At 33.5% G+C, this 10,086-nt stretch overlaps 1 pseudogene; it reads right to left on the bottom strand.

Annotated features, from left to right (window-relative positions):
- Positions 1-515: 515 nt before the first annotated feature.
- LOC109682059 (peptidyl-prolyl cis-trans isomerase-like 3 pseudogene) lies at positions 516-1,113 on the bottom strand (annotated as a pseudogene).
- Between the last annotated feature and the right edge of the window lie 8,973 nt (positions 1,114-10,086).

Raw genomic sequence — 10,086 nt, 5'->3', positions numbered from 1 at the left:
ACAGATTGGTTTTTATACCATCTCTTTATCTTGGTTCTCTTCTTCTTTTTTATTTCTTTCTTTATTTTTGGAGTCAGGCTCTTGCTATGTAACCCAGGTGGGCCTTGAACTTGTGATCCTCCTGTTTCAGCCTCCTGAGTGCTGAGATCGCAGACATACACCACCATACCTGGCTGGTGCTCCTCTTTCTAACTGCATAAAGTGAATAGTGAGTATAATACTTCTAGGATATGGAGTAGCTATGGTAGTATGTAACTGAAGTGCTCAAAATGCCGGCGTTTAATGAAAGATTAGCATTTAAAAATGAATATTTACATGCAACAAAAACAAGGTATTATCTTAAAGAAATACATTGGATAATAGACATGAAGAATATGCTCTAAGAAGGAGGGTAAAAGCTGTTGGGCTCTCCTTGGTCCCAACAACTCGTAGATGATCTTAGCTGTAAACAAGAGAAGGATGACAGTCTCTGAGATAATTACAACTGGCTAACCTACAATGAATGTGTTCCAGAGAACAGTTTGCCAAGTAATCTGTCCAGGTCTTTTACAGCTGCTGAGCAAATGGGTTGGCATGAATTGTTATGTCTTTAATGTGTACATCATTAAGAGGTCGATATGTCTTCTCATTTACTGGTAACTTCTCCAATTCATCCAGAGGCTCCAGACCATATATTACCTTTCCAAATACTGTGTATTTCATGTCCACATGTGGCTGCTTGCCATAGGTGATGAAGAACTGAGACCCATTGGTGTTTGGGCCATTATTAGCCATAGATACGACACCTCTAACATTGTGCTTAAGATATTCACTGTATTCATCCTCAAACTTCTTGCCCCAGATACTGTTACTTCCTCTTCCAGTACCTGTTGGATCTCTTGTCTGAACCATGAAACCCTTGATATTTCTATGAAATATACAGCCATTGTAGTAATTACTGGCACAAAGAGCCAAGAAGTTCTCACATGTTTTAGGTGTCCCCTCACAAAATATTTCTATTTTAATATCACCTACATCTGTGTGCAGTGTCACAGACATTGTTCTCCTTGATGGTTTCAGGAATACTATTTAAATTCTCAGAGCTTTACAGAGAAAAGTTTGAAAATAAGTTTCTATTCCGTTACCAACTTCACTTACACAGCTGCTGCACATTTATTGGTTCGAAATTGTAGTTTCTTTGGAGCACCGGAAGTCGGGTCCTGCAGTGTTTTGTTTTTTTCCCATTTTTATTGTTGGATTATATCTCCCTTAAATTAAAAATATTCTGAAAGAAACTCTTTCACTGGTGAGATGACAAAACTGTTTCACCTTCTAAAATTGTCTTATTTTCCATAAGTTTGGATTATAAACTAACATGGCTTAATACATTTTAAGACATCAACTGTTTGGGAAGATAAAATTAGTTTCTGAAGGTTGAAAATGGATGTACTGCTTATCCATTGTGGTGTCAATATGAACTAGACTTCACAAAGCAAAGTAAAAGTTGAACTTGGTAGTTTCAAAAAGTGTCTTTTATATATATGCTACATTAAAAAAGACAACACACTTGAATGGAGTTCATGACAGACAGTTACATCTGAGATGTAAGAAAAATTCTGGCATTATGAGAGTGTCAACATAATCAGTAAAAAATTATTTTTGATGACATGAAGAGGAAAAGTGTTAGCAGAATGAGAATTTTGAACAGCAGATATATAGCAAAGTCCTTTCCCCTTGTCTGCCAAATGCACCCACACTTGTCATCAGTGAATGCAATTAAACTTTTTTTTTTTTACAATACAGAAGAGACTTTTGGCAGTCAACAAGGGCTAATTTTTCTCCACTTATGCACCCCTTTTAGCCACTATGAAGATGTGAACTGAAAGATGTTCAGAATTGACTTTGTCTCTCAAGTATAAATTTGTGAATAAATTGAGACAAAACTTGGGGAAATTGAAACAGATCATACATTATTCTTTACATATTAACAGAGCCCTAGTCAAAGGTTAAATCACTTAAGAGTAAAATAGTCCCTTCTGGTGTTCTCATGTGCACTTTTTTAAGCAAGTGAATTTTAATTTCTTTTAGACAAAGAAAAATGGTGAAACTACAAATATCTCTTTATGACCTCCTTAGGCAACAAACTAAGGGGAAAATTTAATAACTACAATATATAAAATATAATCATAAAGAATTATATGGCAAAACATATAGCTCTTTTCTATACATCCTCACATTTATTATCTTCCATGAACTTTAAATAAACATAGTAATATATTTTAGTTTTGCAAATGTCAAATGTATCATGGTTTTTAATTTTATTTTTGTCAGTGTTCACTTCAACAAAGCACACTATTTTGTTGGAGTCAAATTCTCTTAGTCTCACTTGATCAGCCACACCACCACAACCATCAATGTAGACACACAGATAAATATTTTTTCAAATGTGTGGGGAGAATGAGAATGAGAATTTTGAAAACTATGAAACAAAGAATCAATCAAACTGTCTGATTTTGGTAGTCGATTTATTTTTATTCATGTAAGAGAAAAATATTGGTAGTGGGAATCTAGTTGGATTAATATATGAATGTGTACATTTTTGCTACGCCAATGGCTATCACACTGCACTTTCTAAAACTGTTAGTATTCTTGAAAAATAGAAAACATCATACATTTCTAACCTGAGTTCTTATTTAACATTTAAATCAACAATTCTCTTTCACCCACTTCCCACACCTGATTTTTCTAGATACCTAAATGACAAATACTTTCATCTCTTTAAGTAAGTTCCTCAAAGCCAGTCTTAGTTGAATTAATAGTGAAAATAAAACCCTGGTATTGGTATCATTTATTAAATTTGCTCTTCAGACAACATACATCTCAGCCAAATAATTTACATCCAACTTCCCACCAACCATTGTAACACCATGTAATTTGTAATTAACAGAATGCCAGTTCTAATTGAAATGCTTTATTTAGGATCTGCCATTTGATATAATGGTATTGACCACACATCAATAGGACAAGCATCAGTGATTCATTCAGCAAGTAAAAGTCATATAGCAAAAAATCCTCAGGTTCTGGTAATGGAGATAATTTCTTGGCAGTTTAGTCATTTTTAGTTACTCAAACCCACATATTATTTCTGCTCAATTATCAAAGGCAGCTCAGTTCAGCTGGGTGAGAATTTTTGGACACTGAGAATTGGAGCAAGTCAGATTCATATTGATAACTATCCAATATGGCAACTGACTAGACTGAAATCAGGACTTAGCCTCCTAGGCTCTTGGCACAGCAGTTTCATGATCTTGTACGCTACATGAGAGAGACTATATAGGGGGCCTGTTAGGAATGGCCACTTAGTTACTTCTAATATTCCTCATAGTACCACTCTTGAAATATTCTTTATTTCCTTTTTCATCTTTTATTTTGTGTCAATGTTACATTATAAGACAATAGTTTAACACAAGTTTCTTTTCACTATCTTTGGACAATGGAAAACATACACAACAGCAAGAATACAGACATATGATTACCATCAGTTTTTTCTGGTTTTATTCAGGTGATTTCTTTGCTTATTAGCTTTTTCCTTGTTCCTTCGTTAAAACAGAGACAAAAGTAGTTCAATAGACTTTAAGAGTTGAAGAGAACACGGAAAAAATTCACAGGACAGGAAAAGGTAAAGTTTGAGAGTCTATGAAAAAGAAATATTTTCTAGAAAACAGAAATATACACTCTATTGTATTTTCCCAAATATTAATTTCCCTCTTCAAACTGGATCTAATAACCTTGCATTTCTAAGAAGAAACCATTAGAAAAGTAAAAAATTAACCATTTCCATGCTTACTGCATATTTATTTCTTTAATATAAGCATATTGTTTTCAATGCAAGCCAAGTATACAAACAAAACATGGAATTAGGGCAATTTACCAAGATTTTGGCAAAGCTAAGGAAATCTGATTTTTCTCTTTATAAGTACAGATGTACACATTCTTGGGATAGTGTATTAGTTCAGTCTTCATTACTATAATTAAATACTTGAGTCAATTAACTTATAAAGAAATAAGGTTCATTTTGGCTCATGGATCAGGAAGTTCCAGTCCAAGATCAGGCTGTGCAGTCATTTTGAGCCTCTGCTGAGGGTGGCATTTTATGCAGGGAGCACTTGGCAGAGAAAACCATCAAATACGAAGCCAAGAAACAGAACTACAGAGAGATGGTGGGTTGGGGTTCCACTGTGCTCCTTAAGAGGCATACTCCCAATGACCTGAGAACCTCCCACTAGGTCCTAAGCCCCAAGGGTTTCATCACCTTCCAGTAGGGCCTGCCTGGGGACCAAGCCTTTAGCAGAGTCCCTAGGGGGAAGCTACTCAAGTTTAAACCACAGCAGGTAAGCTACCCAAAATTAGGCAACACAGCTGTGTATATGATTAATTGTACTTTAATTAAAAGCCTGGCAATATTTTAGCCTTAATTTTTCATAAATTAGTGAATGATACTATTCAAAAGTAGTTAACATTACTTTTGAGTAATGTTGGCAAATCTTTACACAAAGATTTAATTTTTTTATTCAGTTATTTGGTTATATTATCAGATACTGGCCTTTTTGGTTTTGTCTACACTGAAGTAATCGAGAATTCTTTCCAATGAGGTAATTGAATGTATGAATGAAATTGAAAGACATTGAAAATCTCATGTAATTATTTCTTGCTTTTGTATCAATAAATTCAAGCTTTCACTGCTGTATATTGTTCTTTATCCAAAACAATCGTTTAATACGTTTTAATGCCATATTTCATGATGCTATTCCAGGCATAGGCATAAATGCAGTCTCTTATTGTATGAATAAGACTCACAAGATGAACTAGGCATACGTGAGCCTGCCAGATTCACAAGGGAGCAGTGTCCAGTTTTATTTTGACATGACTTTGCTTTTGTTATTTTGTGATGTACTTTTGCCTAATTATTTAAAAATTGGAATTAGAAGTATACATAAATTAGTCTTAGTTATATCAGCGAGGGTTACTATTGTTAGCATATTGTATTCTTGTTGGTGGCTCCAGCTGCAATCTTAGTTATATGGGAGACTGAGAACAGAAGGATTGTGGTTCAGGACCAGCCTGGACAAATAGCTTGTAAGATTCCATCTCCAAAATAATCAGAGCAAAATGGACAGGAGATGCGATCCAAGTGGTAGAGTGTCTGCTTTGCAAGCATGAAGCCCTGAGTTCAAACCCCAGTACCACCAAAAAAGTAAATAAATAAAATAACATCAACAGAAAAACAATACAACAAAAACATATTGTATTTCCATTTATTATTTTTCTCCGTATTTATGAACTGGCAATCACATGTTGCCAATAAAATTCAGTTTTATTATTAGCTATTAATATTTAATGTATTTTAATTGTATATGTAATTTGCCATATATAATTCATAACCACAAATTTATTTTTCTTCTATTTAAAAATGTTTTTGGCAGTAATGGGGTTTGCACTCAGGGCCTGACACTTGCTAGGCAGGTACTCTACCACTTGAGCCACTCTGCCAGCCCTTTCAGTGTTGGGTATTATTTTTGAGACAGGGTCTTGAGTTTTTGCCTTGGACTGTGCTCCTCTTACTTATGCCTCATGACACCACTGCTTAGTCTATTGATTGAGACAGGGTCTTGCTAACTTTTTGCAGGGGCTGGCCTTGAAATGTGATCCTTCCAATCTCTTCTTCCCCGGTAGCTAGGATTATAGACATGAACCACTGTGCCTGATGATAAATACATATATTTAAGTGACCTGCAAGTCAAAAGGCTTTTTCAGCTCTTAATGTATATTATCTAAATATTTTCTAGAAAGACTGTACTAATTTTAAAGACGAGCCTATGAGAGTGCTTGCCTTGCTGCATCCTCACTAGCAATGGGTACTAATATTTTTATAAATCTTGCCAACTTGATGTGTGGAAAGTTGTATTTCAGTCTTTTGTAATTCCTTTGATTACTACTCTGGCCAGTTCTTTTAATTCATTATGAGAGTTGTCTGTTCATTTTCTTTACCTACTTTACTGGAGTGTAAGAATAATTCTTTAATAGGGAATCAGGGCAATAGAGAAAGAATAAGTAATAGAGGGGTGATCTAATTAAAGCACAAAATACACATATGTGGAATACCATGGTAAAACCCCATTTAACAAGCAATATACACTTAAATATTGAAGGACAGGAAGGTAAAACAGGTCCTTTTTGGGAGTGTCTACCAGTGGGAGGGGGAGGGTAAGTAGAGATGGCAAAGAAAGGTAAATATGGTCAATGTACTTTGTATACGTGTGTGAAAATAGGACAATGAAACCTGTTGAAATTGTTCTAAAAAGGGGGAGAGGAGGTATGAGGGTGACTGATGGAGGAGGTGAAATCTAATTAAGATACAGTGTAAGCACATATGTAAATGTCAAAATGAAACCCCCTTGTATAACCAGCATATGTTAATAAAAATGTAAATAAAATTAAAAGAGTAATTATTATCATTTTTGTATCCTCTGTTGAGAGTATTAAGTTTTAATCAAGTTTTTGTACCAAATTTCACTTTTACTTACAATTTTTGACATAGAAGTTTAAAAATTTTATGTAGTGAAATTCATTGACTATTGCTACTTTTATTTTTCCCACTGCTTTTATAAACTTTAATACAAGTTGATTATATTTAGTCTTTTTACGGTATTTTGATTTTAAGAGGAGTGATTAAAACATTGCACATAAAATCTTCATTATATTGCTGTAATTTTGGTATATTTGCTGTTGAAATGAGCACACAATCTAGTTTCCTTATGCTTAATACTTTTATATTTAACCATATTTTCTTTTTAGAAATGATTTTGTTGAGAATCTATGCTGAGTTTTTTCCTTGATAGCCAATTTTTCCAAGGTGATTTGTTAAACAATTCAGATCTTCTTACTGGTTTCTAATTTTTCTTTTTTGTATATTAAGTTCTTAAATACCTAATATATAAAATATATCAAGTATATGAAATATCTGACATAGGATTGTTCTATTCCAGCCAACCATCTGTAGATTCTAGTGACAACATAACTCTGTTTTAATCTTGGAGCCATTATAGGTATATTCTTTAATACATGTTAAGGTAAGCTACTTTGAATTAATTTCCCCTTTTCAAGAAATGCTGTATTATTTATTTTTGATGAAATTTAAATTCATGGTATCAAAAATAAAATCATTTTATATTTTGATAAGACTCATACTAAACCTATTAATTGCAGGGGTCCTCTTACTCAGGAGAATTGTGTCTCTCCATTTATTCATTACTTTTTTGTATATCCCTCAGAAGAGTTTAGCAGCTTTCTTCATGTGAAGACTCCATAAAGTCACATAATTCAAAGCAGTAAACAGTTAAATCTTTAATATCTAAATTGAAACACTTTTTCCTTTTCCAATGGATTTCAATCTTCAGTAATTTTGGCTACCTGAAATCTTTGTCTTTCCATTTAATTTATCAGCTATTCACTGGGATCCAACCATGTGCTAAGGAATATACTGAACAGAAATATATGGAGATGAAAAAGTGAACATGGAGCCTAGCCATCAAAGAGCTTTTATTCTTGTGCAAAAGACAGATTTTAAGCAACTAATTGAGAAACTGAATTTCAAAGATGATAAATGATAGAAAGAAGACCTACAAGCTGCTACCAAAAACAGACAACATGGGACAACTGATTTAAGTCAGGGGTGTCTAGGAATATTATATGCATTTAGAGTGTATAATGAAATGTTTGTATACATAATAGAATGATTCTCCCAATAAAGCTAATTAACATACCCATCACCTCACATATTTACTCCCCTTTTTTTGTGAGAGCACTTAAGATTTAAGCAAAGTTCAAATATATGACACATTATTACTAATTATAGTCACCACGTCATTCATTAAATGTCTAGAACTTGCTCATGAAAGTTCATACCTTTTGACTCACTCCTTCCCATCTCTCCCAACCCTCAGCCCTTGGCAGCTACCATTCTACTCTGTTTCTATGAATTCAACATTTTTTAGATTTCAAATATAAGCAAGATCAGACAGTACTTACCTTTTTGTGCCTAATTTCATTCAGTGTAATGCCCTCTGTGTTCATCCATGGTGTCATAAATGGTAGACTTTATTTTTAAAAAACTAATATTCCATTACGCACATATCACATTTTCTTTATCCATTCATTTGTTGAGGAACATTTAGGATGGTTCCATATCTTAGCTATTGTAAGAATTGCATTTACTCTTGATTCTAGATTTAAATGAAAGGAAAGACCTATTAGAAGTGACTTGCACATGTGAAATGATGAGTCTTAGCTTTTATTAGCAATTCATCCATAACTTCTAAATTTGCCCAAACTTATGAATCAACTTCACTTTCTTGTTAAAAATTCAGACTTCTCAAGAAATTTGAAATCGGTAGGTGTAGACTGTTGTCTGATGATTCTTACTCCAGAAAACTCAGAAAATAAGGACCTGGTTTTATTACATCCCAATAGAACCAATTAATAGAATAGTCTTATAAGAAATTAAATATAGCAGAAGAACAATACTGATCTTGCATGTTATTCTAATATTATACAAATTTACAACTTGTATGAAGTTGTGTTGCACATATCCAATAAAAAGACAACATTTTTGTAATAATCTATACAACCCTAACTAGGCACCACTCTTCCAAATCCATTAACACATAATAAATATATCCATAAAGGATTAGTTTGTTGGGATGGGAAATGAAAAGATGGTAGAAAGGTGACTGGTGAATAAGAATATGTAGGACTTCTTTAAATAATTTATTTGAATACTTTTATATATTTATGTGCACATGAAGTATTTTGCATCTATGACTGAGGATGTATGACTTTTAAGACATTTGCCATCGATATTGTTATGTGTTAAATCAAATAAGATGGTTTGCATGTACATCTAAGGTTATGTGAAAAATTAACAATATAGTATCATCGATTTTAGACACAGTAATGACTTATCAGTTACATCTACCAATAAGATGTGAAGATTAACAGACATGCTTCCCAAAGATTTGAGAAATCCAAGTTGTAATGTGTACTGCTTGTGGAATCTTGCTGTTTTGCCTAAAAGTGAGACATTCTTATTAATATGCAAAACTAGACAGAAATTCAACGTAGGAAGTTTTTGCTTTTCCTCCTTACTTACTGATCTGTTTGGAATAACAGCTATATTGGCTCTAGAACTTTAGTTCAACTCTTGAATGAAAGAAGTTAGAGAGCCCCTTTTCCTTATTCAAATAAAACCCAGCAAGTATGTCTAGAATGTGGCTAAAAACATAGTTTAGAGAAATTACCTTGGCTTTAGATCTTACTTTTCCTTAGTGATGACATTTTGACAAGTGAAAGGGTTCATTCAGGTATTTTGAAATGACTATGTTATGAAGGGTATAAGCTATCATAAACAAATCCTGCTAATAGAATGAACTTAGATATTATTGTCAACTAGTCAAAGGAGTGAGAAATGTCAGATTGGGATATTGTTTTTCTATCATTGGAGCCAAGGAGTCTGAATATTTCAGAAAGATTTTTAAAAGGCGCAGAAGCTTATTTTATTTGAGATATTCAAAGTTAAATGGGAAAAACTTATGATTTTTTGTGACCAAATAAATAAGATATAAACTCAATTGAAGTAGACAACATGGGTCAGGGTTCAGACTCTTTTGAATTGATGAAAGAAGCTGATGACAGAAAGAATTCATGTCCACATGCCACTTTCTTTAGGTCACAGAGTCACAGATATGGAAATTATAAATGAAATTCAGTGAGAATCTAGTGTTTAAGTTTGCATTTCTACCTGTTATGTTGCTTTAAGCATGTGGGGCTGTCTCTCCTTAAAGTGCATGTGATGACCAAGTTGTTTTCCTACTTTGTTATCATCTTCAACCCTGGAAATTTTTAGAACTTGGCATAGAAGTATTTAAGAGGTGATCACTTTGTTCATTCCCTATTTCGTTTAGAATTTTGCTCAGAGATCACCTTGTAGCAGAAGTTATAGAATCTGATTCTGGGTTTTCCAAAACCAGCATCCATATCCACTCCATCTTT

This window comes from Castor canadensis, chromosome 3, assembly GCF_047511655.1.
Source record: "Castor canadensis chromosome 3, mCasCan1.hap1v2, whole genome shotgun sequence".
Lineage (NCBI taxonomy): Eukaryota > Metazoa > Chordata > Mammalia > Rodentia > Castoridae > Castor > Castor canadensis.
This window is presented reverse-complemented; position numbering and strand designations above follow the sequence as displayed.